At 36.3% G+C, this 16,926-nt stretch overlaps 1 protein-coding gene across 22 annotated transcripts in view; it reads right to left on the bottom strand.

Annotated features, from left to right (window-relative positions):
* LOC311431343 (uncharacterized protein) overlaps window positions 1-16,926 on the bottom strand; it is a 358,114-nt gene that overhangs the window by 259,620 nt on the left and 81,568 nt on the right. The window contains exon 4 of one of the 22 annotated variants that reach the window (XM_084508766.1): window positions 434-2,166. The exons of the other annotated variants lie outside the window; for them this stretch is intronic. The gene's annotated coding sequence lies outside the window, so the exon portion shown is untranslated. Of the gene's footprint in view, window positions 1-433; window positions 2,167-16,926 lie in introns of those variants that run through there. 22 annotated transcript variants of the gene reach the window in all.

The following is a 16,926-nucleotide window of genomic DNA, read 5'->3' as shown; positions in this document are numbered from 1 at the left end:
TAACATATCGTTCTTTGTTTTAATGACTATTCAAAACCTGCAAGATTGGAATACAGGAAATGTAATAACCATCTGTGACCAAAACCTGCAAAGGTAGAAGGCTGAACAAAAGAGGGAGAACAATGGTCTCAGTCATGCTGATATTCCAAGACATTTACTGAAGTTTGATTTACTCGCATCAGGAAACCTGGATTTCTTTTTGCCATTGGTCTACGTATCCCTTGATCCAAAATACTTGAACATGAATTCAAAGCACTTAAGGCAAGAATACTGAAATCTTCTTAAAAGACAACAAACAGAAGTTGATATAAAACATTTGTGCATAACATGAGAGTTTTGTACAAAAGTGCTATAGAGTCTTCAGTCAGTTACTTCAAAAAGAAGTTAACAAATGTTATACAGTGCTCTGTGGCTACAGAAAGTCATTATATTATACGCTGTGGGAATTCTACAAAGTGAGAAAAGGTTGAAAAAATCATTGAAACAGAAGACGAAGCTGTGGAATTTGCTTCTTGCAATGCACAATGATTCTTTGCTCTATGAAGTTTCAGGGAAAGTTTAGCACAAAATATAAAATCCAGAAGTACCGATAATGTCTTTCTCCCCATTTTTAACATATTTTCTGAAATTAATCAGGAGAATTATTTATTTATTTATTTATTTATTTAAAGACACAAATGAAACCAGGTAAAAAAAAAAAAAAAAATATGAGCATTATAATCACCCATAAAATGTCATATCTCTTAGTAGTTTCATCAACCAGGGCCTGTGGTAACATAGAGCCACACTGCACTTCATACAAATTGTGAAAAGATATGTTTATTTGATGCTAAGGTCTATTAGCCTTTGAAGGACTTTCATTGTTTGAGCAAGGTGAAAATGCTTTGGCATCTATTTATGATGCATATTGAGCTATCAGGAAGACAATTGTTTTGGCTGAATTTTTTCCAGAGCCACCTGAGGGATTTGGATGCCCAGTTTCTATTAAAATTAAAACTACTAGGCAGCTTTGAAAGTCACATCTTAACAACAAAAACAAAGAGCTATTGATGCACAAAAGAACTTGCAAGTATGAGCGGCATGTTGTCTCTGTAAGAAACCCTAAAACTCACAAGGATTCTTGGTTTCTATTGTATCGTATCACACAAACAAAAGTTAGAACATATTACATATATTTTACACAAACAAAAGTTCTTTCCTGAACTCAGTCCCAAAAGTTAGTCTGAAGTGCTCATTCTCATTCAATCAAAGTGTATGTGAGATTAATCAAAACATTAGGTTTGGTTATATGAGGCCCCTCACCTCATGTGGGATGGAAAAAGCCCCTGCCCCAAGCAAAATTCTGATCTTGAGAGCATGAAATTCCTAGAACCAAATAAAACCAAAAACAAGCTGTGCATATAACTATTCTTGTGATTTTAAGGACCATTTTTATGATGAAGATAGTTATTGCAAAGGTAATATATATTTTTTGTTTATAATTATTAATCTGAAAGTTGTTATAAGATATACTTTATGTTAAATATGCACATTTTACTGATTTCATATTGAAGAAAAAAATCACACCTTCATGCCAATCCACTACTCTTCCATCTCTCTCTCTCTCTTTCTATGTTAAGCTTCCCAGTTAGTGATTCACACACACAGGTAGATAAGATTAGGAAGATAATTTGCCTCTGGGCAGGTTATTGCATAATTGTTTATTATGTGTTCTCTTTCCCTGAAGCAGCTGGTATTGACTACTGACAGAAATAGCACATTGGATTAGCAGATCAGTGGTTTGACCTGTGATGGCAATTCCAGTTGTCCTTTGCTGCCATGAGCATAAACATTTAATCAAAATGGATGTAAATTAGCTTAGCTGTTATAAAATTAAGACACATTATACAAATTGCATAGAGTAAGAAAATTCTTCTAATGTAATTTTGGCAGATGTTAGCTCAAGAATAAATGTATGAACATTTGAAATTCAACACTTTATCTCAGTCATCTCTCACTGGGAAAACTCCTGTTCTGCTGCCAATCCAACTCCACCAAGACCATCATCACTTCTGGCCCCAATCTGGGGCCATCACTTCTGGGAGCAATTCCAGACCTCCCTCATTAATTACTTGTAGTGGCCTGGAAAAATCACAGAAGTTATGCTCCAGCAGGAGGACAACTGGCCTGGAAACAGAACAGAAACAGTCACGTCAGGGTACAGCAAATGGTACTTCTTAAGATCTGGAGCATATTTTTTGCTCTTCTGAGGAGGTTCATTAACACTGAAATATTAGCTTTGGAAAAACAATCAAGGTACAACAGGGATCCTTGTTAACAGCGCAAAAATAAAAGGCATTAGGAAATGTTATGATGACTGTAAATACAAGTACCCTCAGCAGATTCAAATCAACCTAAACATATTCAAGTTTCTTTTGAAGAATAAATTTTATTTAAATGAATGCAATGAATGTGAATGATGTTTCCATTCTATCATTTATCACATTTTCAGAATTATTGTTTGTAGGATATTAGTAGAGACATATTAAAGCTACAAAACAAAAATAAAAAACATGTCATGTACGAAAGATCTTAACACACACAAAAAACTTACATATTTTATCCAAACTAAGATTTGTTTATTTCTTTTTTATTATTATTTTTAATATATATATCCTCTTAATTGTATTCACTTCCATGAAGGAATCCAACAGAGAATTCAAACTTCCTGAAGCTGAGTTGTACTGAGACCACAAAAAGTCTGTAAGTTACACTTTATAAATAACTTTAGAATAGACTTTTTGTATAGGTACTCCATCAGGGCATTAGTAAGGCTGTGGTCATAATTTAATTGAATTTGTGATTACCAGCAAAAGTGCTACATAAGTGCTGAAATTCTTGCAGCTTTTTTTCTTGGTTTCTGTTTCTTATTTGTCTACCGTGATGTACAGCTGATGCACTAAATTCTAGTGCTTTCCTTCTGTCCACTCAGCAACAGTGATATTTCAAGTGCTGAATTTTACAGCGGTATGTTCCTGTCCTTATAAAGTTTTACTAAGGAGATAGAGCAACAGAAGAAACATGGATGTTGTACTTGCTAGATCCCTTGTGTCTCATTAACTAGAATTATATGTTTCATTCTGATGACCTTACAGCTTAATCATGTTTTCATTATTTTCAGGCAGCTTGCTTCCATGATATATATGAGGTGAAAAGGATGTTCTTGTCTTTATACCACTACATCCTTTTCTTCATGTTTCTTCCAGAAAATGAAATTGTATACTTAATAATACTAGTAGGGGTTGGACACTTTAGCTGACAGGAAATAAAAGGTTTACATTTGCAATTAAAACATCTGAATCTGGCTAATGAAAAAAATACATAATTTAGTTTTATGCTGTAAACATGTGCAAAGCAGGCATGTAAGTTCTATTATGAAAGCAACCTATCCCCCAATTACTCCAGAAGTGATGGGAGCCTGAAACCAGGTGTGCTCAGAAGGTATCCAGGGATGCAAATAGGAGATAAATAACAAAGACCAATTGCTAGTCTGGAAACAGTTTTGTTTTGCACATGCTCTTTTATTATGTTTGAGTGAGATTTCACTTACAAATTGAGAAAAACTATTTTGTAGTAGTGTACAGAAGTGTAAGCCAACCATGTCTAAATATGCCTAGAGAGAGATGTCACGCTAAGTTGAAGTGATAATTTCACATGAAATGATGACAGTTTGATTTAGACTGGAGTAAAACAAACTATCAACAATGAGAAATGTCTCATAACATAGAGTGATCAAAGAAAGCTGTTGAAGAACCTCCTGTGCTTTAGAAGACAATGTTTTGTTTTCAATGCCACATGTAGTTTTCTAACTCTTGGAAAATGAAAAGTTTTACTTAACCTGCTGGAGACAGCAGCAAGGAGCAGCATGAAGTGCAGATTGTTGAACAATTCAAGGTTAGTGGAAGCAACTACTGTAGCAAAGGGCTGCAGAAGGTACTTTCTAGGAAGACCAACAAGAAGGAAAGCATGATTAAAGTTTGGCAAGGGAGGACATCTGGCAGATGGTAGGAACGGTATAGGTAGGAAAGCAAGAATCATGGAACCTCAGAATGACAGAACGGTTTGGGTTGGAAAGGACCTTAAAGACCATCTAGGTCCAACCCCCCTGCCATGGGCAGAGACACTTCCCACTAGATCAGGTAGCCTTGCCTTGAACACTTCCAGGAATGGGGCATCCACAGCTTCTCTGGGCAGCCTGTGGCAGTGCCTCACCACCCTCACAGTGAAGAATTTCTTCCTTCTATCTAATCTAATTATTTCAGTTTTAAACCATTATTCCTTGTCCACTTCCTGATAAAGAGTCCACCTCCTGCTTTCCTGTAGGCCCCTATTAGGCTCTGGAAGGCCATTATAAGGTCTCCATGCAGCCTTCTTTTCTCCAGGCCAAACCCCAACTCCCTCAGCCTGTCTTCATAGGAGAGGTGCTCCAGCCCTCTCATCATCCTTGTGTCCGTTCTCTGGACATGACCTAACAGGTTCACAACTTTCTTGTGTTGGGGGCCCTGGAGCTGAACGCAGGGTTCCACGTGGGGTCTCACAAGAGCAGAGCAGAGGGGGGAACCTCCCTCACCCTGCTGGCTATGCATCTCTTGATGTAGCCCAGGATACGGTTGGCTTTCTGGTCTGCAAGAACACATTGCCAGGTCATGTTGAGCTTCTCATCAACCATCACCCTGAGGTCCTTCTTTTCGGGGCTGCTCTCAGTCCATTCTCTGCCCAGCCAGTAAGTGTGCTTGGGATTGCCCCAACCCAGGTATAGGTTGGGTATAGGTATAGGTATCACTTGGCCTTGTTGAACCTCATGAGGTTCACATAGGCTCACTTCTCAAGTTTGTTCAGGTCCCTCTGGATGGCATCCCTTCCCTCCAACGTGTCAACCACACCACTCAGCTTGGTGTCATCAGCAACCTTACTGAGGGTGCATTCGATCCCACTGCCCATGTCACTGACAAAGATGTTAAACAGAAGCAACTGACCAAACTAGGTCACACCAACCTAAGCATAACTTAAACCAGCCCTCTTGATACAAGGACTACACTACTGACAAGACTAATCGTTCATTGAGTTTACTGCAGGACTGTAAGCAAAGTAAACCTAGCTGGCCTGGTGTCTGATGCTTCACCAAAGGAAAAGCCTGAAAAATATATAGTCTAACATTTCCACAGTTATTGTTATTCTGCTTGTCTTACAGTTTTGCTCCTTAAATAAAAAATAGTTTAAGTCATAAAAATAACTATTATACATGGAGCAAAACTCATTTATTAACCTCCAGAAAGCTTGAGTTCATTTTCCCAGCCTATCAGGTGTCTTATTGGCAATTTGATCAAGTTTAACTTCAGCTCTTGTTCTGCCCATGTAGATTCCATGGAATGATTCACAGCAGAGTTCTGCTAAGAGCTAATACAGAGTACAAGTAGCCAAAGTAAAAATGTTATGACTATTGTATTTTCTTTAAAAAGCCAGTGTTCCTGGTGAAGTTCTGAATTGTCAGAGACTAGGAGATTTTTTTTTAATTTTTATTTTCCAAACCTCATAGCTTTTGTTGTTTTCCTTTTGTTTGTTTGTGGGTGTTTTTGTTTGTTTGTTTTGTAGATGCCTTACCTGAGACCAAACCAATTTTGGAGCCTGAGGAAGTATGAAGCCATATCTGTGTAGTATTGAAGTGGTACCAACTAGCTAGGATGCAGCATTCCATTGAGGCCACTATTCATTTTCCCAGTTACAATTTGGTTTCTCTGCTTGACACTGCACTATTCTGGGTAAGTTCACCTGGTTTTGTATGCTATCTTAGGTAATCTTAACATTACATTGTGCTGTAGATAATGTTTTCTTGCATTTAAGTAACTGTATCTTATGCTGACATTAACAAATAGTGCAGAACAGCATGAACAGAGCTGTAAAGCCAGACAGCTGGTGCTGAGGTCACAGTGTTTTCACCACCTGAATTGGAGGCAGCTTTGCTCTGAAGCCCTAGTTAGGTTGTGTGGGCTCAATGTTCGTTATCAGCTGGGGGCATGATCTATATGCTCCTTGAGTACATGTTCTGCTTCACCTTCATCTGAAAGAGATGCAGTTCAGCTGTTCCAGGGTTTCTCCATGGAGCCAAAACATGGCAAGTAGGGGCAATCAAGAGATTCACTTCCAAATCACCCTTACAACAAGGCTTAAAATTCCAACATAGCATATCTTTTCATATCAGAGCACTGCTGGGTTGCTCTAAGTTAGGCATGTGTTTGCATATATCATTCTAGTACCATGAGCAGTACTACTTCTTTCAAAAATAAGTTAATGTTATTGAGAAAATTTGTCTGAAATTGTCAGAAATCAAGGACACCTTAAATCATGTCAAACACTAAACCTTTCTACACTTCTGACTTTTAACAGCAAAAATGTGGTCTTAAATCTACTTTGCCCTCTTTTGTTAATTTGAGCTGTGATAAAACATGTATTAGCAAAATCTAAATATATTTGGTTGAGCCAATTATGGTAAAAGAGACAAATTGCAAAATTAAATCCACCTTAAGAATATGATGCAGTGCACAGCAGATGATGCATTAGGTAAGTCTTTTTTTTGACAGTCTCATCTTGAGACAAACAGAATTTATTTGGCAGGAAGGCAGGCAATAAGAATGTAGAAGAAGATGAAAATATTGTGGACACAAGGGTTTTTATTTTTTTATTTTTTTTTATTTTTTTCAATAAATCGCTTTGGCGATTGCTGAAGTGTGTGCAAAGAGTCCAGGTTCTCTTTTTCACACTCTGTCCCACCAGTGAGAAAGCTGGGGTGGGCAAGAGGCTGGGAGGGGACACAGCCAGGACACGTGTCCCCAGCCCACCAAAGGATGTCCCATACCCCACAACCTTGTGCAGAGCAATAAATCTAGGGAAAAGAGAAGGGGGAATGTTCATGGCTATGACATATCTTCCCCAGCAGCTAATGTGTGTACTAAGGCCCCACTGCCCAGAATGTGAGTGGGCATCTGCCTACTTGCATGCACAGCTCCTTCACCTCTTAAACCATCTTGACCCACGAGCTTTTGGGTTTAGTTCTTCTGATTCTCCCCCTCATGCTGCTGTGGGGGAGTGAGTAGATGACTCAGTGGGTCCTTAGCTGTTAGCCAGGATCAGCCCACCACAGGGGGAGAAAAACATATTTTGCTGAAAAGCTTAGGCTTCCAAACTGTCTTGCAGTTAAATTAATTTCTGCATAAAATCTTTGTAGTACTTAACACTAGAGGAGCAGATACTTAAACATGATGCAAGAGGTTGGTTGATCTCATACTAGAACTTGGGCTGAGGGAAAATTACACATACAGCCACAGTAACTGTTTTAGGTCCAGGAAGTAAAAGGGAGCTTAAAATAGAATGTCAAGGAACACAGAAGAGAAGATGTCATGCCGTTTGAGGCATTTACTGAAACAGGACGTTATTTTAAACAGAACTAAAATGCAATACATGGAAGTGGCACCTCTTCTCAAAGCACATGGCCATCCAGTGTATGGAGGAGCCCTTTGGGAGCAATCACACCTGCACCCATAAGCACAGAGAACTCCAGCAGAAGGCTTCAAGGACAGGATCAACACTGGCTCTACCTGAACACCATGGCAAAGAGAAGAGACTGAGGGATACTCTTGTTTTGAATTAAAATGGCAAGTATCTCTACACAGAAAATATAGGTATGCATACAAAATGTGAAGAAAAGCATTTCTTCTTGGTACATTGCTTTCAGAAGAAAAAAAAAAAAAAAAAAAAAGGCCCCTAAAGTAAACAAACAGGCAAGACTGAAAGCTGAGAACAGAAACGTATCAGATAGCTGCTTAAAACACTGTGAAATAGAGTCAGAATATGAAATATTTTGAAAATATGATTTGACTAGAGAGTTCCTCAGCAATTATTCTTTTGAGTATATTTTAAAGTCATCTCATTGCTACAGATAGAAATTGATTGCTCCCATGACCCTCCTTGTAGACTTAGCTGCAGAATCACTTGACAATGAAAATCCATAATATATTGATGAGTTCAGAAGCTGGAAAGAATGATGCCAACAGAATTTGTTCTATAGATAATGCAATACACATAATTAAAAAAAAAAATACTTGATATATTGGGTTAGAGAATAATTTATCAAGTTGCCTGCTCCTTACAGTCTTCCCTGTCTAGAAATTGCTTCTCAACATCCTCACAAGCCCATACCTTACATAAGCAATGTAAATATACAATATAAATTCAGTGATCAGAAAAGATGTGAATTTCTCTTTTTGACCTCAAACCTTCAATAACTTGGCATGACAAATCTCTCCAGCCCCACATAATACTATATTGGCTCAGAGACCATGAAGTTTGTTCGGTATGAGCTCATATGCCTATCTAAAGACAACTGGAACTGGAAGCACAGTATGTTAAATAAAACTCCTAATTTGCACAGGAATTCCCTGATCCTCAGGTTGTTTCCACAAATTTCTATACAAACACCCTTTTTTAGGGTATAGATTTGGAGAGGTCTAGTACTTCTTGAAGTACATCTAGTACTTCAAGGCCTCCATCACATTAACAGATTTGAGCAGCTTAACGCTCTCCCTAGATCCCCTTATCCTACATCCTACTTTATCTACGTTCCTTAGTTCATCACTCTTTCCCTTTTGAAATTCAGTGCATTATTTACAGACCTACTTTTATTACTGCACCCATTTAATTTAATTTAAACTGAAATCAACTTAATCCAGATTGACCTAAGGATATTATTAGTATCATTTGTTTTCTAACCATTGCCTATAAAGTCAGTATCACCTGTAAATTTCAGCAGTATTTATATTTCTAGCAAGATTAAAGATAGCTTTATCCAGTGGCAGCCAGAGTAAGAATTGCAAAATCTATTTCAACAGTAAGTTTAAAGATCAAAGACAGATCTTTGTGATTAACACTGTGATAGATCATACCATGACCAATATCCTTGATATGAAGCATGAATCAAGCTGGAATTCTTATCCATTTCTCTATATTCTTCTCTCTAGGAAGATCCTACTTCTCAAAGTTATGCTATTAATACACAGTCTGAACTGAAGAAAAGACTAAAACAATTTATCCTAAAAAGCATTGTTAGCAGCAGTCATACTCTATAATGAAATTTTAGTCCTACAAGAACGAATGTATATATACCTTGTATAGTTTTGAGATTCTTTATTTATTTATTTTTAGTAGCTTTACATGGCAGACAGTTTAATGCTAATATCATACACATTTTAATACAAAATGGAATTTGAAAATAAAAGCATAAGTTCAAAGAATGAATCTACATGAATTTTAGGACAAGTTTGACACCAATCAATACATGTAAAAAGTAGTAAAGTTGATAGAGGCAAATTTCATTGTAATATGGTTTCCAACTCCCTCTTCCTCCCACTCCCTGCTTTACACTAGTGAAATGGGGACAAAAAGAAAGTAACATACTTGACAATGCTGTAAATTTCTCCTTCAATCCATCTAGTTCCAATCTCCCTGCCATGGTCAGGGACACCTCCCACCAGACCAGGTTCCCCAAAGCCCCATCCAGCCTGGCCTTGAACACTTCCAGGGATGGGGAATACAGAACCTTTCTGGGCAACCTGTGCCAGTGCCTCACCACCCTCTAAGGGAAGAATTTCCTACTAAATTTAAACTAAATCTTCCCTCTTTTAGTTTAAAACTGTTCCCCTTTGTTCTACCAACACTTGCCCATGTAAGAAGTCTGTCTTCAGAGGAGAGGTTCTCCAGCCCTCTGATCATCCTCATGGCCCTCCTCTGGACTCACTCCAACAGGTCCATGTCCTTCTTATGCAGGTGCCCCAGAGCTCAATGCAGCACTTAGTTTTGCATCACCTTGCACTTAGTTTTGCACATGACTCCTTTGAATGAACTTGAATCCAGTGACATCATTGGGAAACTTTACTCAAAGTACTCAGAGACTCACCAATGGCACTTTCTTTGGTCAACAATATATGATTTGAAACATCTGCAATCATTTGTTTGCATAATTAAAAAGAAGTTCCACAAAAGATTCTTCTATGTGAGCAGCACAATGATACTTGCTACAGTTTATGAAATCCAATTCCATGTTTAGCTTTTAAAGGGTAAACAGGTTTTTAAATATGCTTAATTCATTACAGTATTGAAAACAGTGTTTATAAGTTGGACTAGTAAAAACATCTAATACTTCTTTGTGTAGTAACAAATGTTGCAATCAAATAATTTTCATAATTACGTCTAGAAAGCAGCGATTATGAATCATTTATAAATACGATAACAATAATGCAAAATGTGACTATTGCATTGTTCTTGAAGAACGTGTTCCTGTTCTTCAGGATGTAACGAGGTGGTAACCTATGCAGTGCAATAGGAAAAGGAAGAATATCCTCTGTAGAACTCCTACGGCTGATACCATGGAAACTTTATAAGGATTTGAAAGAAGTTGTTGCAAGACCAACAGCACAAATTTCATCTAAATAGATGTAAATAACTGTCCTCTCTGACAATAGCTAAAGCCAAGTGTTTGTTTGTTTGTTTGTTTGTTTTGTCTGAGAAAATAATATATTTTTCTCCTAAATTCAAAGGACAGATATCGATATTGAGTATAAAGAGCTGGAGGACACATCTCATGCATGCTGAAGTCAGTACAAATCTATCCAGGTAGAGCAAAGTACCAAAGGCAGATAAATTTTGCTGTGCTAGACAATAACAAGATCTGCCCTCTAAGCAAAGTTCCCACATATAAATGCATTTTTCAGCAAGTGTTATGCATGACTGGGATCCATATGGCTTTCAACTTTCTTACACAGACATCTGTATTTTTACACAGATGGGAACATCTTGTAAAAACAATTCAGTCTGTTTTTCTGTCAGACGGTTTTGTTTTATGCAATCATCTATTTCCTGATTCAAAACAATTTTTGTAAAATATAAATCTTTTGAGAGTAAGCCACACTGTAGCCAATTTCTACAGAATCTAATTATTGAAAAAAAAAAAAAAAAGGATGTGAGGGATGAGGGATTTCATCGTTGAAAAGATACTAGGTAATCATTCCAAGACAAAAGACATACTTGTATTTCTAAGATGACTGTGCTTATTTGTCTACTTTCCCCAACAGTCTCATACTGAAAGAAGAAAACAGAAAGCTCTTTAGATCTAAAGGGTAATACATATTACTTGACAGAATTCATACTGACTTCACAGTAACCTGAAAATTATTAGGAAAACAACTCTGTAACTAAATTCTAGGTATAAAAAATGTATCAAAAGCAGCCACAAGTTGACAATATAGAAGCTTGATCTTTGTCTAAGAATAGATCACAAATCAACAATAGTAACACAGTTTGAGCTGATATTTTATGGAGAGTAATTTCTGTAATATCCCACCATTTCCAGTAGTGTCCACTGGAAACAACTCTGACAGTCTGAAATAATAGTATGGTTCATCTGGCACTTCACTAACATTTGTTTTATGAGCTATTAAGTGTAAAAGGGAAAAAAAAAGTGGTAAAGAGATGTCTCCAAATCACACATACACATATACAAACACATACCTAAACTAACATACATGTAAAATTCAAGCACTTTCTTCTGGACGTATTGACAAATCTTCACCAACACAGGACATTCACTCATCACCTTACTGTAATCAACCACATGGAAAAAAAAAACAAAAAACAACAGAACTTTGTATTAATTGACAGAAACACAGTAAGTCAGAAATGATTTCCAAATACAAAATAGAAAACGATTGATTTCATGTGAACCTGAATATACTGCCTCATCAAACACTTGTGACATTTCCAGGTGAGTGCTACAACAGAACAGAAGATTTCCATGGTACAGCAAACTTCAAAACATTATTTACAGCACCATCAGACATATTTGGCATGTGATTTTTAACCTGATATTTCAAATTTCATTGATTTTTCCTTTTTAATTTTCACACAAAATATGTTGTGACCTGGAAGGAAGCCACAGAAAGTTGTACTTAGGAGCCAATGAACTGATAGCAAAGGATAAATTATGTTTACGGATTCCCACTAGGCTATGAATAAAATGGTTCATCACCCACACAGATTTCTTCTACTTACACATCTAAAAAACATCAGTTTCAAAGGGCATACAGATATAGACAATCACTAAATCCCATGGGAATAAATGCAAATTAAGACTGGAGTGTATGGCTGTCAAGGACCATTGATTGAAATGCGGACCACCAGCATTTCAATTATCTTGACAGCTTACAGTACCTTGAATCAATACAGAACATGTGATTATTAGTCAGGCATGTCTATTACTACTCAGTAAAACAACAAATAACTAGAAAAGATACTAGATGGTAGCAGCAGCTCTAGGTATTGCAGAGTAATTCCAGATTATTTGAAAATCAGCAGAGGTACAAAATTTGCCAGTTTGAAGACTGACGTGTTGTATTGTAGAAATTCTTAGTTTCATTTTTTCCTTTTAGGGGCTTATAATATTTACAAAAAATAACTTCAAAATTAGTTCCCAAAGTTCTTAAGCAACTACCAAAAATATGCGGTATAGATAAAAGTTTTCTTCCTGGAATACTAACCTGAGACAAAGTGCTATGATTCACAGAAATATAAATAAGAGCTCATAAGCAATGTAAAACAAATTAGAAACAAAATTAATTATTAAATTGGTCCAAAATTAATTATTGGTCCAAAATTAATTATTAAATTTTATCAATATGTTTAATTATACAGGGTAGCGTATCTATTGGCAAAGGCTCTGATTGCAATCAGAGGGAGAGATGAAAGTGATAAACATGTTCATTTTTTTGTAGCTCATTTCAGCTATTTGACGTGTGCTACAAGACCTCTGTCTTCACATGAAATTTCAGATGACACTGAGCAGGCTACCAATATGATTCAGTGTGATTCCTCTGTACATTTTCAGTACAGCTAACTGAGTCACAACTCTGCCTAAGTGATAGTCTGTGGTGTTGCTTACATTCATAAAATTACATACGCTCTTCAGAGCTTTAGTGACTTGAATTCCAGAGGTCCCATTTCCTTTGAGGTAAAAGAAATACAAGTATTACCAATCTTTACCTTAAAAAAAAAATAAAAAAAATCAAAGGCAACATGTTGTAGAAAACAATTACTAGAAACTACTAGAAAAAATTGCAATTGGTAGCAATAATTGATTGAAATAATTGATTGAAATTAAGTAGATTTATTCAAATTTTGGCCCACTCTTGAGTTAGTAAAATTAGTAGCATTACCAGAGCATGACCTTTGGCATGCAGGCAGCTTCAACTAGAAACTTGACCTAAAGCTTGCTGAGAGCTGCCCTAATTTTCAGTTATCCCCATGAGTTTTATAGTCGTAAAATCAGCAAAATAACACACAACCTGTCTCTGTGCATGGCCCCCTTCCTCTCATGTCCCTCCTGCTTACAAATCTGAAAATGCAGTAGAGCACTAATTATCAAGTCAAGCTGCTTCCTATTTCAGATATCCTTTTGCATTAGTAGAATAGCAGAAGGGTACTATAATTGATTATGATTCAACTGGCAAAGCTGTGGACTGGCAGCAACACATGAAAAATACAGTTTCTTTAAATATATTTTTAAGTTTACAGTATTTTCTTTCTATGTTTTATCCTTATTTGGGAGAATTACCCTCACTTCTGTCAGCAATACAAAGTTTTAAATGGTAAAATATAACCCTTATGTAGCTGAAGCTGCAAGAAATACAGCAAAAAAAAATATATTTTTTTGAGATGTATAAATGTCTATATAATTATTATAAGGATATACACTGTACATGTAAGAATGTCATCCTGAAACTTAGTTGACCCTGATAACTAACAGGTGAATACAGAATTAAATAATTGGGAAATGTTATGTTAAATTATGAAACTCCATTGCCTAACTTTCTTCCCCGTCTTTCAGCTATAGATACATATTTACAGCTTTAATTGGATTGCATGTCTGAAAACAGTTTTCAAAGTGATTGGCAAGCCATAATTACATCTCACAAAACCCTCGTGAGATAGAAGGCGAGTTAGGTTTCAGCATCATGTCTTCTGAGGCCCAGGCCCACACTTAATACATTAGACCAGACTGCTGCCTGGGCAAATCAATTAATCTACCTGCTTCTGCATCTTCCCTTGGCAATTTTGTAAACAAGCACCATACTGGCCTCTTTTTGAAGCTAAAATAGCCCCAGGAGCTGGTCAGTCATTCACCTATCATTTCACTCACAGTGTAGCTAATGTTACTTCTTTTTGTTGTTGTTGTTGACAAAAACACTTAAAGAAGTGTTTTGAATACTTAGAGAAAATCATTGGTTCTGTCTACAGTAGGGGTTTAGTGTGCATCAGAGTTTCATTTACAGTAGAAATACACCTTGCATCCATGCCTGGAGTTCTGTGCAGCATATTTAATGCAAACCACCTGTGCCCATAAAAAGGCTTTTGTAGCCCTACCTATAGTTGAACCACAACTGAAGTATTCCTGGACAAACTGGCATGACTAAATTGGAGAACATGAGGGAAAATGGCATGACTAAACAGGGGAACACAAGTGAAAAAGAGCTTCTCTCAGAGGAAAAAAAAAAAAAAAAAAAAAAAAAAAAGCTTTCAACCATGCTTTGTAGCTTAATAGGTCTTACTTGAATATTTATGACATAGATTAATCTCCAGCTAAGAAGCAGCTACTCCTACTTACTCTAAGTCATCTTTTGTTGTACTTTTCATAAGATTGGTTATTTGTACTAATGTCTGGAAGTACACTGTGACACCTTTGTCAGTGTTAAGTGGTTGGCCTTATCTATAGTGAGCACAATGAACCTCATTGAAGCAGTTTTTAGAGTTAAGACAAGTTTTGTCCTTGACAACACATGTGCAATTCCCACCCTGTAAAGGCACCAGCGGATTTTTCAACTGTACATGGCACAAAAATGATTGAAAGCTCATAACATTTTCAAGAAACACTTGTAATCCTGTTGTCAAAAATCTCTGTGCGTCCTTATACATATTCCCATCTTACATCTTGTCACCACAGCTTGTCTGATCATATATAGAACTATATATACTGTGGGGTATTTTGGTAAGCAAACTTGTTTGTTAATATATTGAAGGATGTTTGTTTAGTATATCCCTTTAAATTCAATATTATTCTATTTAATTAATATTATTTTTTTTCTGTTTGAAAATGTAGCTTATTAATTTTTTCCTATTAATTTTACATGCAATATTATACACATATTTAAAATATTTTGGGGCTATATTTTAAAATTTATCTTTCTTGAAACCTTAAGTCTCACAATTAGCTTGTACTAGAAAAAATACAATAATAAAAAAAAAAAGTTGGTGATATAAATGTTTCAAACAAAGCATTCTACATCACAAAACACCACAAAATTATTCTGCACTTAAATGTTACTACAAAAGTAATACAGAAAATGATAGGTCTTTTGAAACTTTCATGCCATACTAATCAATTCCACTGACCTGGATATTACAAATAATAAGCAATTTACAAGAATAAGTTTAGTGATGTATATATTTACAACATAAAGAAAGATGATTTGAAAATAAAGCTTCCAATCAATAAGCCAGATATGAAAAAATATTTATAGAATTCAACAGTTTGACTAGATGTAAATGGCATAAAAAATTGAGAAGGATTAAAGATACTGCTGTAAAAAGAAAGAAGTTATTTACATACAGTGCTTGGCAGTATAAATAAAACTAAGAATGAGGGCAAGTCATTCAGCATGCCTCTGCCTTCCAGCACAACTTGAAAAACATGACACAGCTACAGAGCATAAAGGTGGTTCTGTGCATATCACAGTGAATCGGCCTGATGACGATGCAAGCTGAATTCCCTGCTCTCTGGTTGCCTTTTGGTGTGACCTTGCTCAGGTGTCTTATATATTAAAAGCCCTTCAAGGCGCTCAGAGCTGTAATTCATGCACACTGTGGCAGGGAAATCTCTTCAGACATCAATCCATGGTAAAGTGAACACACAAATATACAACTTGGGAAAGAAAGGATTCTCTAAAGGGTGTTTGATAAGCAAGAAAATCTGTGAAAAGCTGTGCATATATTAAAGCGAATATAATCACTAGGAAAAAAAAAAAAAAAAAAAAAAAAAAGTGCCCTTCCCTGCTTTGGTAATTCAAATGTAACACATAACAGTGTAAATAAAGCTTCTTTTCATAAGGGTCCATAAATGGTCCATATGAAATTTCCATTTCATAAACAAAACACTTTTTAACAAAACACTTTTTCTTCCTACCTTCTGTAGGAAGAAGAGCAGTTATTCATACCTCCAGAAGACAAATTATCCAAACCTGAAGGATATGCTTTATAGGTAGGAAATGGAAGAACACTAGGAAACCTCCAGCTGAGAGCTGACTTTCTTTGCCATTGTAAAATGATGTCACCATGCTGACTTCAACAAAGCCAGGCTAATTTACAGACTCTAAATATCTACCCCACCGTTGCTTTGTTTTTTGCTGTTTTGTTTGCAAATACATTTAGACTACATTATGGAAATTATGGAGAAAATATGTTGTTCATTTATTTTTTCTTTTGTTTCACTTCCCTCTAGCTGTTACCAGGCTCCTTTCAGATTTGTTTATTGTGGAAGTCCCTCCTACCACAAAAACAGAACAGCCTAAGTATTTGAAAAGGAAAAACAAAACAAAGAAACAAAAGCACAGAATGAAAGAAGAATATAGAAGGATAGATGGATGTTTTGAAGAAATTTCATTTAAAACTCTAACTTTGGGATCTAGGACCTTATCATTAGGTCCTTATCATTATGACCTTCTCATTGGGTCCTAGATCCCAAAGGATCTTCCCATGGGAGAACAGACATTTTGGTCTGTTCTCCCACGTGCC

The sequence above is a fragment of the Aythya ferina genome (assembly GCF_964211825.1).
Source record: "Aythya ferina genome assembly, chromosome: 2".
NCBI classification, from domain to species: domain Eukaryota; kingdom Metazoa; phylum Chordata; class Aves; order Anseriformes; family Anatidae; genus Aythya; species Aythya ferina.
Note: the sequence above shows the minus strand (reverse complement) of the source record. Positions and strands in the feature narration are given on the sequence as shown.